Genomic DNA, 18,807 nt, shown 5'->3' with positions numbered 1-18,807 from the left:
CTGAAAACACATAATTCTTAATTTCAAAGTTAGTAGGGTCTGCCAGTACAAATCCTCTAGAAACCTATCATTCATCATTGTGTTTACAATAATCCCTCATAGTGAGAGGTGTTGGTGCTGCCATGCTATCTTCCTCTTCAGAATCTGAAGAAAGTATTGGTGGGTTTACTTCTAGTTTGTCCCCCCTTCAGCCAGACTCACTTATCTAACTACTTTTCTTAGAGCACGTGCAGTTCTTTCAAATTTTGGATTAAATGGTAGTAATGATGATCCTGAACTGCATATACACAAATAGAAAATACCTCAATAGCATTATGATAAATAAGAAAATAAATAAAAGGCAATGAAAACTAAGAAGAAGAAAAAAACGTTACACAAAGCTTGCCATCTTGCAATCAACAGTATCCGACAACGATGCCAAAAACTTGATGACATCTCGATAAGTGTACCGATAGTGTCGCAGTAATAAAATATGGAATCCACAAGGACTGTTCGAACAAGCCAACAATTGTGCAATATAAAGGAAAAATAGTAAATGAGGGGGGGGGGGGGGGTCAGGTTTTATAATGAAAAATAAATTACGAGTTTAAAACCTAAGTTTTAAGACAGTTAGGTTGTGTATTAGAATCCCCTTATCCTCTCTTGTGTATAAATGATGCCTTGTATGAATGGTTTAATCCTTATAATCTCATGATGAACTAACAAAACCATTATAGCCGATCCCTCACGAAATAGCTCACTAATCACTAGTCGGAGCTTTCTATCTCTAGTCTGCTAACGCAAGCAGGGTTAGGCGATGTACATGAATGTTAATTACCTAGGCCATTACTCGAGGTGTCCTATCCCTATTCAACCAACATAAGTAGAACAATTGCCATAGGTCTAACACATAGGCTAAGGGTCAGTAATGCATATGTGTCTAATATCAGATTAACATAGTATCTCAAATAAAAAGCATTAAGATTAAGAAACAACTAAATAAGATTATAATTCAAAGGATTCATACAAAGTCAAACCAAAATATAATGCCAACAATATCGAATAAGGTTCATCATCACACAACATAACTTAGAGAAGCTTAGCTACTCATAGTCAAAATTACAATACCAATTGAATAAAGAATAATAACATATGATTTCCCTTGAAGGATTGGCCTTCAATAGCTTCAAGTGCTCTCAAAATCAACCTTTGATGCTATAAAATTGTGCTCCTAGTGCCAAATTTTGTAACCCCTATGAAAGTGAAAATTTTCCCCTCTTAAAGGTGTCAAAATGTTCCCAAAACACGTTAGAAAATGCCCAGAAAAGTGACCATCGTGCGTGTGATACCCTGCATTGCGCGTGATGCAACTTTTAATGCCTTATCGCGTGCCCCATGCTGCGTGATGATGGATGTGATTATTTTCGAAGCTTCACTCTTTTTTACTCCCTTTTCACTCAAATTTTCACTAAGTTCATAATTTGCACACTTAGCTATTTTCCCCTTATTCTTTGGTCACTCCTTTTCATATTTGCTCGACTTTCACTTGTTTTGCTCTGATTCTTTGACTAAATATATGCAATGAAGTATCTTCATCAATGGCATTTTAGATACATAAACTAAGCAATGGCACAAAAAACATGAGAGTACGAATAAATTCATTGTAAAGAAAATTGTCTTATGTATGTCTGATCTCAAAATCGAAGAATATAAAATTTATGACATGTGTCAAGTTGGGAAGCAACCCAAGATGTCATATAAGATGTTTCAATATATTACTCATGTTTATGAATTACCACTTATGGACTTTATGAGATTCACGCAAGGAGTTATCATTGAAGGGAAGGTTAAAGGTTTGACCGGAGGTCCTCCCTACATTGAACAACCAACAGTGGTTCGGAAGAAGAATCTAAATAAGATTAGTGATTATGGCATAATTGTTACTATTGGGGATCCTTCTCATATTTTTGGAATTTCACCATTCAAAAACATGATATTATGTTTGGTGAAGCTGAAATCAGTGTTCCTCTTAGTGTGTTAAATTATAAGATGTATGACAAGAAACATGTCCCAGACATTGTTCCCCATAATTTTCCACATTTTGAAAAGTCTGATCTGGCTACTGGTGAAAACATTTTTGATGTCCTACTCATGCATGAGCCTGTAAAAATCCATCCCCTCATTCAAAAGATTATTGCTAATAAGACCCAAGAAACCAATCTAGGAAATAAAGATGTTGATAAAGATATGTTGGACATCTTGTCCGACATGTTGGAGACATAGTCTCAAATTCATGGGAGAATGGTGATGTAACCACTAAGAATACTTTTGTGAGTGATGATGATCATGCTCATGGAGATGTGGAGGAATATGTTAATGACAACTCGAATGACATAGAAGTGCCTCTGAATAAGAAAAGTAATAAGATTGTTTTTAGAAAGAAGGCATAACTTATATCATAATAATATGCTTAAATCAAAGGATTGACTTTGATGAAGCTTCTACTCCTATTGCTCATATTGAGGCCATCAGAATGTTTCTATGTTTGTCTTGTAGCATTATGTTGACACTTTATCATACGAATGTGAAAAATGTTTTCCTCAATAGGTACTTGAATGTGGAAGTCAAACAAGATGTTAGTAATTACGTCAATGACAAAGATGGTAATGAAGATGTCAACCAGGATGTGCCAGACAACCTGTATGACATGTTAGTGAGTGAGTTTCTAACTTAGAAGAAGGATGAGCAAGTTGCCCCTAATGATTTTGAAGTGAATGATATTATGAATAAGGTGAGTAACAAAATTAATGACCTTACTGATGAGATTCTTATTATTAAGAAACTCCCTAAAAAAGGAAATAAGCTTCCCAAGAACTCTTCATCTGTTCCTTTTCATTTTGAAGAAAGTACAATCAAATGGAATTTTGGTTACTATAGGAGAATGTCTTTTGATAAACTTTATGTTAAAGCACTTAAGTACAATGATATTGTGGAGCTTCCTAGTGATGCTCAGTTGTTGAAGACAATATTGAATGCTGGAGCTTGTTATCCTGAGTTGGTAAAAGAATTTGTGGTTAAGAATAATGGTATTCCTCATGGGTTGATGAATTTCAATTACAAGCTATTTGTTGGGAAATATGTCTTACACATTAATCTTCCCAATGTTCTTGTTATTGATGAATATGGTTTTAGTAATATGTTAAGTCTGCAATCAGAAGAAATCTACTATTGCATCATTGGTTTTTTGTACCAGGTAGGAACTCATGCTACATTGGAATATGGATAAGCAATCTACTATTATCTTTGTAAATTGGTTAAACATGTTAAGTCTCATGACATCCAACCATTTATTGGTGTTCCCTATCTAATCTATGATATTTTGAGTATTCAAAAGAAATACAGTGTTATTTGTGATGATGAGATTGGTACTACCCCAAGTGTTTTGACTTTGATTTACATACTGAATGTTGGGAAAAATGTGACTGATATTATGATACACATATGTGCACCTGTTTTTGATGGAGAATTTTTGGTGCTTTTTCACTTCAACATGTTGTTGTCGCTACTGCATTTTTGTGGGGGAGATGAGGATATGATGGAATTCAATAAAGGATGTTGTTTCTATCTGGTTTTCATAAGTTGTGGGGTGATGTTATCTCTAAGCTCATGCTTATAGACTACTTTTGGTTTCACTGTGCTGAAGAATGTTTGGAAGAATTTGCATAATATCTTGCCTGATTGTGGGATCTACTGTTGGTTTGTTGGTGTCTTCAGATTTTTTTAATGTTATATATGACTTTGGATTTTATAAGTTGTTGCTTATTGTTTGATGGTGGTCCTATGTTCTTTGTCTCTTTTAAGTCAAATAGGGGGAGAAAAAGAAAAGGGCACACTTCAGTAATACGTGTTATTTGTGCTTTGCCTAAAAAATAGCCAAATATGGAGATTTTTGTTCCTTTGATTGGCTTATTTTTGTATGCAATGTGTTGAGCGAGATGTCTTGACATGCTTTATGACATCATGTCCTAGACATTGTTCATACTACTCATATTGTGTTTTGTTGTTCCAAGTAATTGGCTAATTTCCACAAGAAACTTGCCGAACAAGACGTTCAACACATGTTGTGTGACATCTTGGCACTGTTAGACTATGGCACTGATCTAGAAGAGGGGGGGGGGGGGTTGAATAGATCCCAATTAAAGTTTGAGTCGGAGCTACCAATTTAAAAATTGGTTTTGAAAATTTGTTTTAAGTGCGGAAGCGGCCGAGGAAAATATAGTCTAAAACAAACTGTTATTAGAAAACCGGATATGCGTCAAGCCTATGGATTACTGATAATGTAAAATACGAATCACTACACTCGTCACACAATCAAAGATTTGTTTCACTAGCTAGGATTCCTAGTTCCAATGATTCAAAGAGCAAACCAAACAAGATACACAACTAAGATAATTTTGGTTTAGGCAAATTATCAAACACTTGGTGTGTAAAAACACTCCAAGTGATATTTATGTTGAGTAAGTGATTCCAATTAATCTAGCACAATATCCTATTGTACTTTGGATTCAAAAATAGAGTTTTAATTTCTTACTCAATTAATATCAAGGTTTGATAAAAGTGCTTATACAAAAATCACTTAATTTTTAAGCTAAAAACAAATATGCAGAAAATTAGAGAAGGCAAAGATTTGATGAGGCAGTTCCCCCGTCGTCCTCGCTTCGGGGTACGTCTGCCCTCAATTCTAAAACTAGAATTGAGATGATTTAATAGATATGACTTGTTGAATTTAACCGTTTATACAAGGATTGCAAAGCAAATATACAATAGAACTTTCAAGACGTTGAATGTTGCTTCCACTCCTTGTTCCTTGATTCAAGATGAATCAAGTCCTTCGATTGTTGTTGATAGACCTCCGATTCCAGCCCCTTTGTTGAATAACCCTCTGTTATTCAAACCCTCGGCCCGGCTGATCTCAACTACAACAAATCGAACCCGAAATCTTCCCTTCAATATCACTGAATCCGCTACTAGATTGATGAAGACTTCCTCTTCTCAATCACCTTCGCTCAGCTGAAAATTGATGAAGAATTCGTCCAAAAACCCCCAAACACAAACCAGTCTTGGAGGACTAAACCCTAACGGTTTTATTCAAGAAAAACTTGTCACAAGCTTCAACCCGAACCGGATTCCCCAATCTCGGCTTCGAACCTTATCACCTTTAACCAATCACAAAGCACTTCAAAAATGGTTGTGTGTAGTTGATGTGTTGTGAGATGTTGAAGATGAAGATGATGAATCTTGGACACCTATTTCACTTTTTCTTGTTTCTTTGAACACTTGAATCAATTTGACAAATTTTGGTTGATACAAGTAACTAAACTTCTATATATAGTAACCAACCTACCAACCAAACTTAACAGCTTTTCAAAAGGAGTGGGAAGTGCTCAAAAACTGAATTTGCGCACGAGCGGTCGACCATAGCAGGTCTATGCGTCGATGCATGGCCTGCAGTTTTGGACAGACTGAAGAATGCATCAGTATGCATCGACCATAGGTCGGCGTGCGCTGACCCGTGGGAAAGTGAAAGCTTCATGCGCCGACCCTGTGGTCGACTCAAGTCTCCATGCGCTGACCCGTGACCAACTGCACTATGTTATGCACCGACCTGTGGTCGACTCAAGCCTCCATGCGCTGACCCGTGACCAACTGCACTATGTTATGCGCTGACCCGTGGTTCATGCGCTGACCCTTGCGGTCGACTCAAACCCTACAAATCTGCAAAAATTCATATTTTTGTGGTTTTCATGCATTTTGTCATGACCATATTTTATCCACATATGTTGTATGAAATATAGCAGTTTAGATGAGCATAGGAAAGGATATGATAGGTGATATGTTGCATTTGTTTTATAGAGGTGGAATCGACAATGCCGATTCATCCATGGTGGTCATTTGTCATCATCGAAACCTATGATCGTATGTTGTATGACAATTTGCCCTTACATACTCCCCTTTTTTGATGATGACAACCTGTGTAAAACCAAAGAGAAAAACAACATGTAATATTTACACACATTATGCACACTCCCCCTTTCTTTTGTAATCTAAGGTTATCTGCAAAACCAACTGTTAATTGTTGTGAATATTTTGGCTTGGCTTTGGTACATGCTCTTCTCCCCCTTTGACAACATCAAAAAGAGAAAAGGAACGATTATTCAACGTAACATAATGTTCAACAGGAGATAGGGAATCATATAACAATATCACACCAAATATTATTACTGAACAAATTAAAAGGAAGATAACATTAAATTGGATTTGCACAAACGAGCACAACAGAAAATTAATTCAGTCAAACAACAAAAAAGTACAGATGCATATGCAGTTTTATGTCCTAATGGTCTCGTCCTCGATGGTAATAGATATTCGGGTTTCTGTAGGGGTCTGCCAAAGACGATATTTGGTCAGCAACACCACCTAGATACTTGAGACCCACGTCGACCGACCGCTCCTGGCGTTCAAATGTTTCGGTAAATGCTGCATACCGTTCATTCATGCTTGTAGAGAGGTTATCGAGCCTATCATTTTGTGCTTGAAGTTGGCTGCTAATATGAGCATAGCGCTCATCCTGAGTTTGCATGAAGGATTGTTGAGCCAGCTGCATATTTCACATCATATCCAAGAGTTCAGAAGAGTTTGCGTGCTGCGGAGGAGACGGAGGAGATTCTTCATCACCATATTGATACGGCTGATAGAATTGGCGTTGTGTTGACCAGCCTGTATGTTGCCATTCACCCCAGCCACCCTGGTTGGGGGCATCTTCTGCAGTTGAATAGGTGTTCTGAACCCAAGCTGAGTTTGTGTAGTCGTGAGTGACAACTTGTGGAGGACTATCATCTCCACCATGCTGCTCAAATGCTTGTCCTGCTCCCTCTTCTTCATTTTCCTCTTGGTCTTCTTCTTCACTTTCATCACTTTCATCATCTTCTTCAACAGTCGTAGGAACATACCCTTTGCGAACAAATTTGTATATTCTCCGCTCATCACACCAAAAATATCCCATCATAGACAAAGTTTTTGGGCTGAATTCTTTGTCTGAGGAAATGGAAGTATACGGAAAGGACGGATAATCCACGTCGGCTGCAGTAAGAACGTCTTGAATAAAAGATCTGTAGGCAAGAGCCGTTCCTCGTCCGGAGTCTCGTAAACCGAACATTCTACTAGCAATGTAGTAGGGCCAGTTTATTTTGTGTTGATTCTTCAGAATGTATATGAGATGAACCTCAGCTTGTTCAACTCGGGAAAGACCACCCTTCTTAGGCCGCAGGATGCGTGACACAATCCACTGGAGAATGCGCTCACTTGTCTTCAACTTACCGGCAGTGACAGTTCGTGGGAACGCGTCACTGTTCACAATGTTGTCTGGGTATGGTCGTTTCAGCATAGCGTTCAAAGCATTTTTAAACTCATAACCTTCTATTTGGTGAGAGTCAGTTACCTCAGCAAGAGGATTTTCACCAGCACCCAATGTCATATCAAAATATTTGTTCCAAACATTTGACTTAAACGATACCTTCCTTGTGTCGATCCTGGAGTGAAACTTTTGCCCACGAAATTTGTCATGAAGGCAGGCGTAGAACACGCGGACCAGGTCTTCGCTATATTTGGCATTGCATTCCAGGAATTTGGCAATGCCGTGATACTGTAGCAGAGACATGATTTCTACGAGATGCATGTGTTCTGCGGTGAGTTTGTAGAAGGCATGTTGCCTCACAACTCCTCTTTTACCAATATCTTTGTTGAAGGAGTCGACAAGAGCCGGTGGAACTAATGGTACAGCGGTAATGGGTAAAGAGGCAGAGGATAATTCCCGTGATCTCTTACCGGTAGGTCTGCGGGATGAGGAAGCCATTGATAATGATTTTGAAGCTTTGTGTGAGGGTAGAGAGTGAAGCTTGGTGAAGGTTTTTGAGAATGATTTGCAAGAAGAAGGTTTGCCCTTTTTATAGATGAGGATTTAGGGTTTTGGGAAGAGGAGAGGCTAAGAGACAATAGGCACTAGGTAGATGCAACTCATAATGTAGTGAGAAGTTTGAAATGTAAATGCATACTTAATGAGAATTTGAATGTAAATGCATGGGAAGTTTGAAAGATTTCTGTAGAGAAAAACTGAGTTTTCGTGTGATGCGTCGACCATACCCTCTGTATGCGTCGACGCATACTGTTTGAATTTTTAAAAAAAAGAAAATTTTGAAGTGTGCGTCGACCATTGCCCTGTTATGGTCGACTCATACAGGCAGAATTTGAACTTTTCACTATTATGCACATATGCTCACATGTTTGATGCATAAATAGAATGCCACACAACATTTAAACATCCAGACAGATATGGCATAAGAAAAGATACATATATATGTATAATATTATCATGTAATACCACTATTTAGCCATGAAGTTTGGGAGAGAGAGAAGGGTAAAGGAACAATATCACCTCGATGCCGGAATAACTTGATGAAATATATAATTGTGCTTGCAACAACATTAACTTGTTAGAAGTACAAGGTTATAGTGTTAAATGAAATAAGATAAAGCAAGCAATTTATAACGCCCGTTCAGAAATGTCGAGAATACCAAGTTCTCGGCGAATATGAAAGAAAGGCTCAGTAGCTAGCGGCTTTGTGAAAATGTCCGCTAGTTGATTTTCAGTATTAACATGTTCAAATACAACATCACCTTTCTCTACATGATCCCGAAGAAAGTGGTGTCGAATTTCGATATGTTTGGTGCGAGAATGCAACACAGGATTTTTGGTAAGATTAATGGCACTTGTATTGTCACAGAAAATGGGAATACGTTCGAGTTTGAGGTTAAAATCCAATAGTTGTTGCTTAATCCATAGGATTTGAGCACAACAACTACCGGCGGCAACGTATTCCGCTTCGGCGGTTGACAAGGCAACTGAAACTTGTTTCTTGCTATGCCAACTGACCAAGGAATTTGAAAATAAGTGACAAGTGCCACTAGTGCTTTTCCTATCCGATTTGCAACCGGCAAAATCGGAATCGGAGAAACCTACCAATGAGCAATCATTACCTTTAGAATACCATAGTCCATACTGTTGATTGTATTTTTAAGTGTCGGGTTTTTGTTACCGTCTCCACAGGGATTGTGAGATATCGTCGCCGTTCGACAGTTGTTTCAATTCTTAACTCGTAGTAACAAGGGGGTTTTGGTTTTAGTCACGGTATCTTGCATAAAAGTGTGACGATCACTTTGCATGTATATGTTCGATCAACAAAACTTATAAACTCCTTTAGATGATAAACTATTTCACAAAGTCCTTCCAATGTGTTTATCTCTAACACACATTGTGAGTTTTCCCATTTTGATCCATTGTTTATATCTAACACAATCTATCAAAATGACAACTTTTTGGTTCAACCTTATGGTGAACAAAATCATTCATTACTATCTCTAGCTAACAAACAAGATTGGATGAAAACCTAGGTAAAGAGTTGGTAAACATCTCTCGATCATAAACCAACACAAAGAGTTTTCAATAAAACAAAGTTTTCACCATATATTCATCATTAAAGAGTTTACAAATGAAGATCATCTCATATACACACAAATCTTATGACCATCTACGTCTAACCTTGACAAAATGAAGAACTTAGCTACTCATTTTCATGGTAGCTTGGTCAACAAGTTTCAGAAGAAGGTTGATCAACATCCGAGTCGAATAATCGAGATTGGATGGGAATCCACCTTCTTTTTGTGAAAGATTGTTAAGAGATGAAGAGAAATGATTTCTAGGTCACAAAGTATCTCTAGAGCAATGCTGGAAAAATATCTCAAAAGTACAAAAGTATGGAAGTCTAAAGTATGGCTCCAAAAAGTAGCCCCTGCTACTTATAGTGCTGCTACTGAGCTGTCATGCTCGCTAGGCGAGCAGAATGGCTCGCCTAGCGAGCCCCAAAATGAGGCACCTGCGCCCAAAGAAATATCCTTTGCCAGATTTGCATGTTCTCTAGGCGAACAAAACCTTCGCTAGGCGAAGCCCACGCTTCAACCTTCGCTCCAGCGAGCTTAGGAGGTTTTGCTACTGGAATTGCTCGCTGGGAGCTTGCTAATGGCTCGCCTAGCGAGTGAGTGCTGACCGCGCTTTTGACCAAGTCTGGACGTATTCGCTACCACCTTCGCTGGCTGCTCGCCTAGCGAGTTTGTTGATGTTTGCTACTGTAAAATACTGGAGCTGTTCGCTGGGTGCTCGCCTAGCGAGCTCTTCGCCACAGCCCTCGCCTAGCGAGCAAACTGATGAATGCATCCTTTTTTTTGGTCCCTTTGCCAACTTTCTTGTGCCTTCATTTTCTATTATTTCATGCCTAATTCCTGCACAATAACACACAAATCAAAGGTACCAAGATCGTTTATCATTGTATTTCAATTCATCTAAAACAAAGGTGGTTTCGAACACTTTAGCAAGGAAATGGAGTGAAAGATGCCCATATTTGATAGCTCAAATAAGCACTTTTGGGTATCTAACAACTCTCCCCAACTAGATTCTTGCTTGTCCTCAAGCAAAGTATGCCTCTTGAAGGACAAGAGGATTTGCTTTAAGAAAAAGGTTTCTCCGAAGTCGGATAAAACAGCTCAAACACAAGCGAATCAGCAGATACAAATTTCCAACTGTTAGAATAACATAATACACAAGAACTAAACTTAATAGCAGTGAGAAATATGTATCTATCCACAACAATATTATCTTGAATGAATCACCCTATCTCTCCTCTTCGAATAAGGATTGAAGAAATTACGCATTTGCAACCGCGGGAATAATCTCACTCTCCAACAAACAATGAAGAAATCAATTTAATTCATATAATGTCTAACAATTATAAATGGTAATGTGGAAGCACGAAGATCACTAAGGACTTTTCGGTTGAAGCTTGGTTAGGTTAACAAACAAGGGTCATTTCTAAGGCCATTGAAAACGAAATTGTCGATGCAAAAGAGACATTCACTGTACATTATTCACACATCTCAACTTCGTTCCATTTGTTTCTCATTTGAAACCTTCACAACTCTTATTTCACAACTCAATTTTTGTTTTTCACTATTTTTCTTCCAAGCAAGCATTCATTTTCATTTTCTCTATTTTTTCTTTTCTTTCACATCATATTTACAAAACAGATGTTTCTCTTTTTTATATTTTATATGTTTTTTTTATGCTTGCTCGGTTTTTCAAGAGTTGCGGCACTTACCGATTCTCATTTTCGTTCTCCCCAACTTATTTCTTACTCACCCTAAGTGAATGCTCTTGACTTTTTACGGCAAAAGAACAATTATCAAAATTTTCCGGGTTTCAAGAAAAAAAAGATTTCTGAAATCTTGCTTTATTTCAAGCTGAGATTCAACTGTTTAAGCTCAAAGGGGTTAACGAATACTCTCTCTGCTCACAGGTAAGTTATATTTGGAACTGGTTGTGCTCGATAGAAAACAAGTGCCTTGATCATTTCTAATTGCTTCCACATATTCACAATAATAAAAGACAAAGCATAAATCAAATGAATCAACAAAGCTTATTAGAATCCAACATTTAAGTGTACAATGGAGGTTTCCTCACAATTTGTGGTTTTAAGTCCTAGATGAAACATTCATTCAATTATGTTGCAAAAAGACAATATTCAATTACAAAAAAGAGTAAAGTTCTTAATGCATTCTAAAATTCTAGCCGGAGGTAACCATGTACCTTAGCATTATTCACTTGTTTATTTTTATCATTGCCATCCAAGCTCGGATGCACCTTCATTGGATACTTCTTTGAGGAGCAACCAATCTAGAAGGTTTGACACTCAACCAACCAAAAATTTATTAAAACAAAAGAAATTTAAAACATAAATAATAACATTACTTCAAAATTTAAAATTGTGCATGGGGGACAAAACACCCCAAAAGTACATAACCAAAATCAAAATACACAAATCTGAAAATACAATAGAAATAAAACATAATATGAAAAATAAAATAAACTTAGCCCTCCAAGGACTCATAACCCTCATCACTACCGGCTTCAGAACCGATAGCATCATCATCATCATCATCTTCAGCAGCACCAGAAGAAACACCAGCACCAGCTGCACCAGCACCCGCCCCCTCTCCAAACACAGGCCTGTCTACAGGCCAGCTAGCGTGCTGCAGAAACTGCTCACGTGTCATCATAGAATGCTCACCGGAGGGGTCGCGCATTTGCAACTGTAACAGCTGTATAGAATCGTGCATATCGAGCATGGCGCGCTGAGTTGCCGCCATCCAGTCCCAGTTGTAGTTGCAGACAGCCCTCTGGAAAGGATCGAATCCTAGAGTAAAAGTACCAGGACCATCAGAAGCCCCGGTAACCTCAGCAGCTGAACTACTTTTTAAATTCTTCGGTTTGCAGTACTTGGCCACGTATCTGTCATCAATGGCGGCGGGATCCTTACTTGACCCTTGGAGGGTAGCCTCACCCTCGCTTGTTGGCACAAAGCCATGATTAGACACGGGAAAGCAATGGGACAATTCACTCGTGCCCCCGACTTTAGCCCGCTTTCAATCACGGACTTCAACTCCAAAGCAATAATCCTCGCCACATCAATCTGGATATTCGTGAGGATGCAGTGAACCAAGTGTGCCACTGGGATCGGCATGGTAGAAGTGTGAGACTTGGGTTTAATGTTTGTAAGAACCAACAAAAGGATCAGTTGAGCCAAGGGAATCATGTCCTCCCTATGGTATCTCATCGGAACCCTAGATGGGTTCAACTCAACTGATTTCCCTTCCAAAAGCAGGGCAGCAGAAATTGAATCGGTATCCCGGTGAAGCCTTAAATCTCTATGGTAAGTGTCTCTCTCATTGGCTCCCAGATGAAGAGGTTCACCCAGGACACGGTTAATTGCATCCCGATCGAACGCAACAGGACGGCCGGACACTCTAGACGTCCATGTGAATGGCTCGTCGTCGTTCGGCATTGCGTTCGCGTAGAACTCACGCACTGTTGCGATGTCATAATGCTCCAAGGGAGATATCAACCGGTCCCATTTTTTGCTGTTAATCAACCCGGCGAATGTACAGTATGTGCCTTCAGGGTTGATTATAAATCTCTTTTCCGGCAAAATCTTTCGCTTTTCCAAAGCAACATATCTAGCTGCTTGCTTTGGCCCGACAAATTTGTCGGTGTCGAATTGTATGGGCACGGGACGGGAAGTGTTCCCGCCCTTTCTCTTTTTCGAAGCGCCGGACCTGGATTCCATCTGCAAAGACATAGAGAGGAAACAACACAAACACAAAACAGATTAGAAAGCAAAACAGAATTCCAACTATTGTCATGGTCGCTGCTGCCTCGCCTAGCGAAGCTTCGCTACAGGTTCGCCTAGCGAAGTGGCAGCGAATGCTCGCCACTGATTCGCCTAGCGAGTTGCTAGCGAATCTTACGGGTTTTTGGGTTCTGCAATGTTTACACTGAAATTTCAGAAAAACCCAAGGTCTCATGGTATCTATTTCAGAACAAAATGATTTATCATGAAAGGCATCGTTTTAAGGTACATGCAAATCTACACCCACATGCAAAACCTAATGCACTCATTCCCCCAAATTCACCCTAAATGACATATACTTCAGAAATTTACAATGTGAAAGCATAAAGTAATGAGAAGGGGCTAACCTGGTTTGAGATCTGTAGAAGTTAGAATGCACAATGATGGTTGCAATGTAACAGGTGGGGTTGTGAGTGAGATGCAAAGTGAGAGAGAGTGTGTGTGAGTTCTGGAGTTCAGAGTTATAAAAAGAAAAATGGTACTTGGGCCCAAAAGAGTGGCCTGTTGAGAATTAAATGATTCTGCCACGCAGCGCTCGCTGCTGCTTCGCCTAGTGAGCAGCTAGCGAATCCGCTCGCTACTGCTTCGCCTAGCGAGCATCTAGCGAGCATGACAACATTTGCTTTTTTCAAAATAGCATTCCTGGTACATTCAGCAAGGTTTAACAATTGGAATCCCAATACGACACCACAGAAAAACTGTAAATACTTACAATGTTGGGGTGCCTCCCAACAAGTGCTTGTTTAACGCCGGATAAGCTCGACGGTTCGATGCTCACAGAGGAGCATCCAAAGAAATAGCACAGCTCTCGCGATCCACATGACCGTCGAGATAAACCTTCAAACGTTGGCCATTAACGGTCCAACTCTCCTTCTTTTCCATGTCCTCAATGACAATAGCTCCGTACTCCTTAACTTCTTTGACCCGAAATGGCCCGGACCATTTTGATTTCAACTTTCCGGGGAATAACTTCAACCTGGAATTGAACAATAAGACCAACTATCCGGGCACAAATTCTTTCTTTCGAAGCTTTTTGTCATGATGTTTTTTTACCTTCTCTTTGTACAACCAACTTGAGTGATATACGGCATTGCACATCTCTTCCAACTCGAGCAGTTGCACCTTCCTTTTCTCACCGGCCAAATCCTTTTCAAAATTTAAAAATTTCAGAGCCCACAAGGCTTTGTGCTCCAATTCGACCGGCAAATGGCAAGTTTTACCAAACACCAATTGAAAAGGAGTGAGCCCAATTGGAGCTTTAAAGGAGGTACGGTATGCCCATAACGCTTCATCCAATTTTTGTGACCACTCTTTTTTCGAATTTGACACAGTTTTTTTGAGAATTCTCTTAATCTCACGATTAGAGACCTCGGCTTGACCATTAGCCTGTGGGTGATACGGAGTTGCCACTCTGTGTGATACACCGTAATGTTTTAAAATGCTTTCCAACGGTGCATTACAAAAGTGTGACCCTCCGTCACTTATCAACACTCGGGGGGTTCCGAAACGGGAAAATATGTTTTTCTTCAAAAAAATTATCCGTTTTTGCATCCGCCCGAGGTGAGGCAATCGCCTCAACCCACTTAGAAACGTAATCAACTACGACAAGCATATACTCGTTACCATAAGAGGGTGGGAATGGTCCTACAAAATCGATGCCCCAACAATCAAATACTTCGACCTCTTGGATGTTTTGGAGAGGCATCTCGTCTCTCTTACCAATCCCACCGCTTCTCTGGCAACTATCACAACTTTGTGCATGGGTATGTGCGTCTTTGAAAATAGTGGGCCAATAAAATCCTGATTGAAGGATTTTAGTGGCCGTTCTCACCCCATTATAGTGTCCGCCGTAAGGCGAGTTGTGACAATGTGTCGCATTACGCGAAAAACCGGCGGGAAAATAAGAACAACAGAGCCGCCACCGTGCGTTATTTATCCCAAAAGAGGGAAAGGAAACGCTCAGAGTAACCTGGAAAAAGCATGGTCTCGCGACCAAAGAGAATGGGATCGGGAGTCGGTTATGCGAAGGGAAGGTATTAGCACCCCTACGCATCCGTCGTACTCGACGGGATCCACGCACAAAAGGAAGGAAAATGGTTGCTAAAACACTGCTCATAAACAAACAAACACTGGCTGAAAGAGACACAAGAAAACAAACAAGACTGACTCGGCAGGATATCGCATCCTGGGCCTACTTAGTCTATCAAGCATAGACATCAGAGTCAAAGTAGTTCGGGCTGGGGACACAACACATGCTCGCTAGGATATCGCATCCTATGCATACGTATCTTCTTGGACGAAGAAGAATCAGAGCATTCGTAGCTCGGCTAACACGCACACAAAACCACGCAAACACAGGCAATCATGGAACCCGATTGCCAATCGCTGGACTTACATCAGCTTCCGAACCAAACACACGCACACTGGAACCCGAATGCCACTCGATGGACTTACATCAGCTTCCAAGCACACAACAAGACAAAACAAAGACACAGGCGCCCGGAGAGATCTGCTCATCTCCTGCCTACGTACCTCATCTGGTATGAGGATCAGGGCGACGTAGTTCCCCTACGGAGGGACACAAGGCTAGCCTAACCAGATAACAGAGGGAGACACAACTAGGGAGACTAACTCGAGCCTAGATGTTATCATGCATAATCATCCCTAAGTCAAGGTTGCTATCTAACTTGCACATGAAGCAAGCTAAACCTAAAGCACAGGCAACAGTAAAGCAAACAATTACAGATAGCACACACTATATACACACCAAGTGGGGCTCAAACAAAGGGTTAGGCTGCAAGAGCAAGCCAACTGGAAGGGTGAGTTTTGCTCTTAACCTTGACATTGAGAGCCAAGGTGAAGCAGATGAAAGGTGAGTGAAGATAAGACTTCACGGCTCTTATCCCTGGCCAGGGAGAGCTATAGACAATGAAGTGTGGGTCCAGGAAGTGGGAACCCTTCTACACTTAAGACACTGACACAACTATACACTGTACAAGATCTTGGGTTCGTATCCCAATGAATCAACACCTTGGTGTGAGCAGAGGGATGACTCAACAGAATAGCGGGAGATAGATTGCATATCTCTCTTATCCGCCAATTGCCTCATAGAGGTCTTTACCTGCTTGGGGACAAAAATAAACAAGCACAAACATTGCCTCTTAAGGAGGACTTCAGACAGGTGCCTGGCCAAGTAACAGGCCAGGTCTTCCAGACTACATGGAGACAAGAGGGTTATACCTCAGTGCAAATTGCTTATCAAGCAAAGCAAAGCAATCTTAGCAACTAATGTACCTGAAATCAATCAAATACAATCAGTATACCAATCACAAAACCAAACAGCAAATGGTTCACAGTTAGCTATACACAGACAAACACAAGTCAATGCACAAAGGTGCAAGCCATTAAGGCTCAAACTCAAATATCAAACCCTGCAAAACAAAGTCAAAATTAGCCATATACAAGTCACAAGTCAACTCCAATGGAGGCACATCATCAAGCATAGGCCATTTGTGCTATTAACCTGAAACACAACTCAAAAGTGAGATCACAAACCACTAGTCCAAGACTAGGGCCAAAATGAAATCAAATCATCAAAACAGAACATGAAACTTATCCAAAATCAAGATTAAATCATCAAGCATCAAATCCAATTGGTCTCATGTTCATATCATTCATCATCATTATTTCATGAACAAAATAGTACAAAACATGCAAATTGGGACCTCAAAGGACCAAACAGAATGATCACAATCAAATCCATATCAAAACAGCTCAATAAATTCCACAAAAATTCAAGCCTAAACAGAACACATTCAATGAGCATCATATCAAATTTCATGCTATTTGGACAAGTGGAAGTAGGGAAATTAAATTCAGGAAGTCATAGTCAACCCAAACTAGGTCACAAAAGGTGCATCAACTTCAAGCAAATGTAAAACAGTGGAAACAAATGATAAATGAATGGGACCAAAGCCAAAATGAAGTTAAGCATGTTAATAACCACTCCACCAAATTTCATCTTCATATGATAAGGTATGAGAATTTCACAAGTCATGGAAGTTGATCACTCAAGAAAAATCCAAAAATAACCAAACAGCAAAGAAAATTATCAATCAAATAGGAAATTGATCAACAAATCCTACAAAATATCATGCTCAAACTAGACATACATGAGAGTCATCATGCAAAAATCCAGAGCAAATGGCATTCAATAAGCATGGAAACAAAATTCAAGAAGTGGACATAACCTAGTGTGACGCACATTGTCACACTCATGAAGATCACATCATATCTCCTAATCCAGAAATGCAAAATTAGCAAACCTTATACCAAAATCACCAGGAAAGAGTCTAGATCATGCATATAAAATTTCATGCATTTTGGAGCAGGCATCGTTATTTTATGAATGAAATGGCAAAACATATGCAAGAAACATACATGATCAAAATCTCTAGACAAAATTAAAAATCAATCAGGCACAACTTTTGCTATCATACCAAAAAAAAACTAGAGAGAAATTGGAGATGAATGCAAAACTCCCCAGCCAATTTGGATAATCCATGAACATTTTATGATTTTTTGAAGTTATATGATGAAATGAAATAAAGATTTAAGAATTTAAATGCAATAAAATGGCGCCAGTGGCAATTTTGTAATTACGCGCAGCCAGGGGCAAAACGCCCCGTTTCATTAACGGGCGTGGCATCACGCAATTGGACGGCACACGCGGGAAACAGGAATTTGAACGCAAGCCATGGCAAAACAGATCAAACAGCCATCTGGAACAAAAACTGGACGCGTTCTTCATGTTCATACCGGTAAACAGCAAATTATCACAAAAATCATCATGCCATATATGGATCGAATCCTCATTCCACCTAGATCATGGATCTAACAATGATTTGACCTAAATCTAATCATGCTTCACGGATCGAGCCAAGAAAGTTTCACAGTCAAACATTCAGATCCACATAACTTCATCAATACCTAACGAAAATTCATGATCTAAGTTGCAGTGTAATCTATGTTCCACGATCTACCTAAACCACATGCTGATTTCAAGAATCGAAGGATTCGAAATCTCACCTTATGAATGTGCAGTTCGTGTTCTTGAGCTTTTCGAGCCTCCAATTGTCAAAACAGATGTCCTATGGTGTTGTGGAAGATGAATGCAAGTGGAAGTTTAGCTCGACACAGCTTGATGATGTAGAAACTTCAAGATGCCATGGATGAACAAGGTGATGACAGTTGCGGTTTAGCCAAGTTCTTCACGATTTCTCCTGCAACAGTTCCTCAATAACACCTACAAATGATGATTAACACAAGAGAAACCAAAAAGAATCATGAAATTCGAAGGAAAAAGTGAGAAAAAGTTTGAAGAATTTTGAGAGAATTTGGAGAATTTTTGGTTTGGATCTCAGAAAAATGAATTGTGATCCCGAATTTCTGTTATGATTAAGCTCTTATACCCTCT

Source organism: Lathyrus oleraceus, chromosome 6 (assembly GCF_024323335.1).
Source record: "Lathyrus oleraceus cultivar Zhongwan6 chromosome 6, CAAS_Psat_ZW6_1.0, whole genome shotgun sequence".
Lineage (NCBI taxonomy): Eukaryota > Viridiplantae > Streptophyta > Magnoliopsida > Fabales > Fabaceae > Lathyrus > Lathyrus oleraceus.
The sequence above is the reverse complement of the archived record's forward strand: the minus strand, read 5'-3'. Positions refer to the sequence as shown.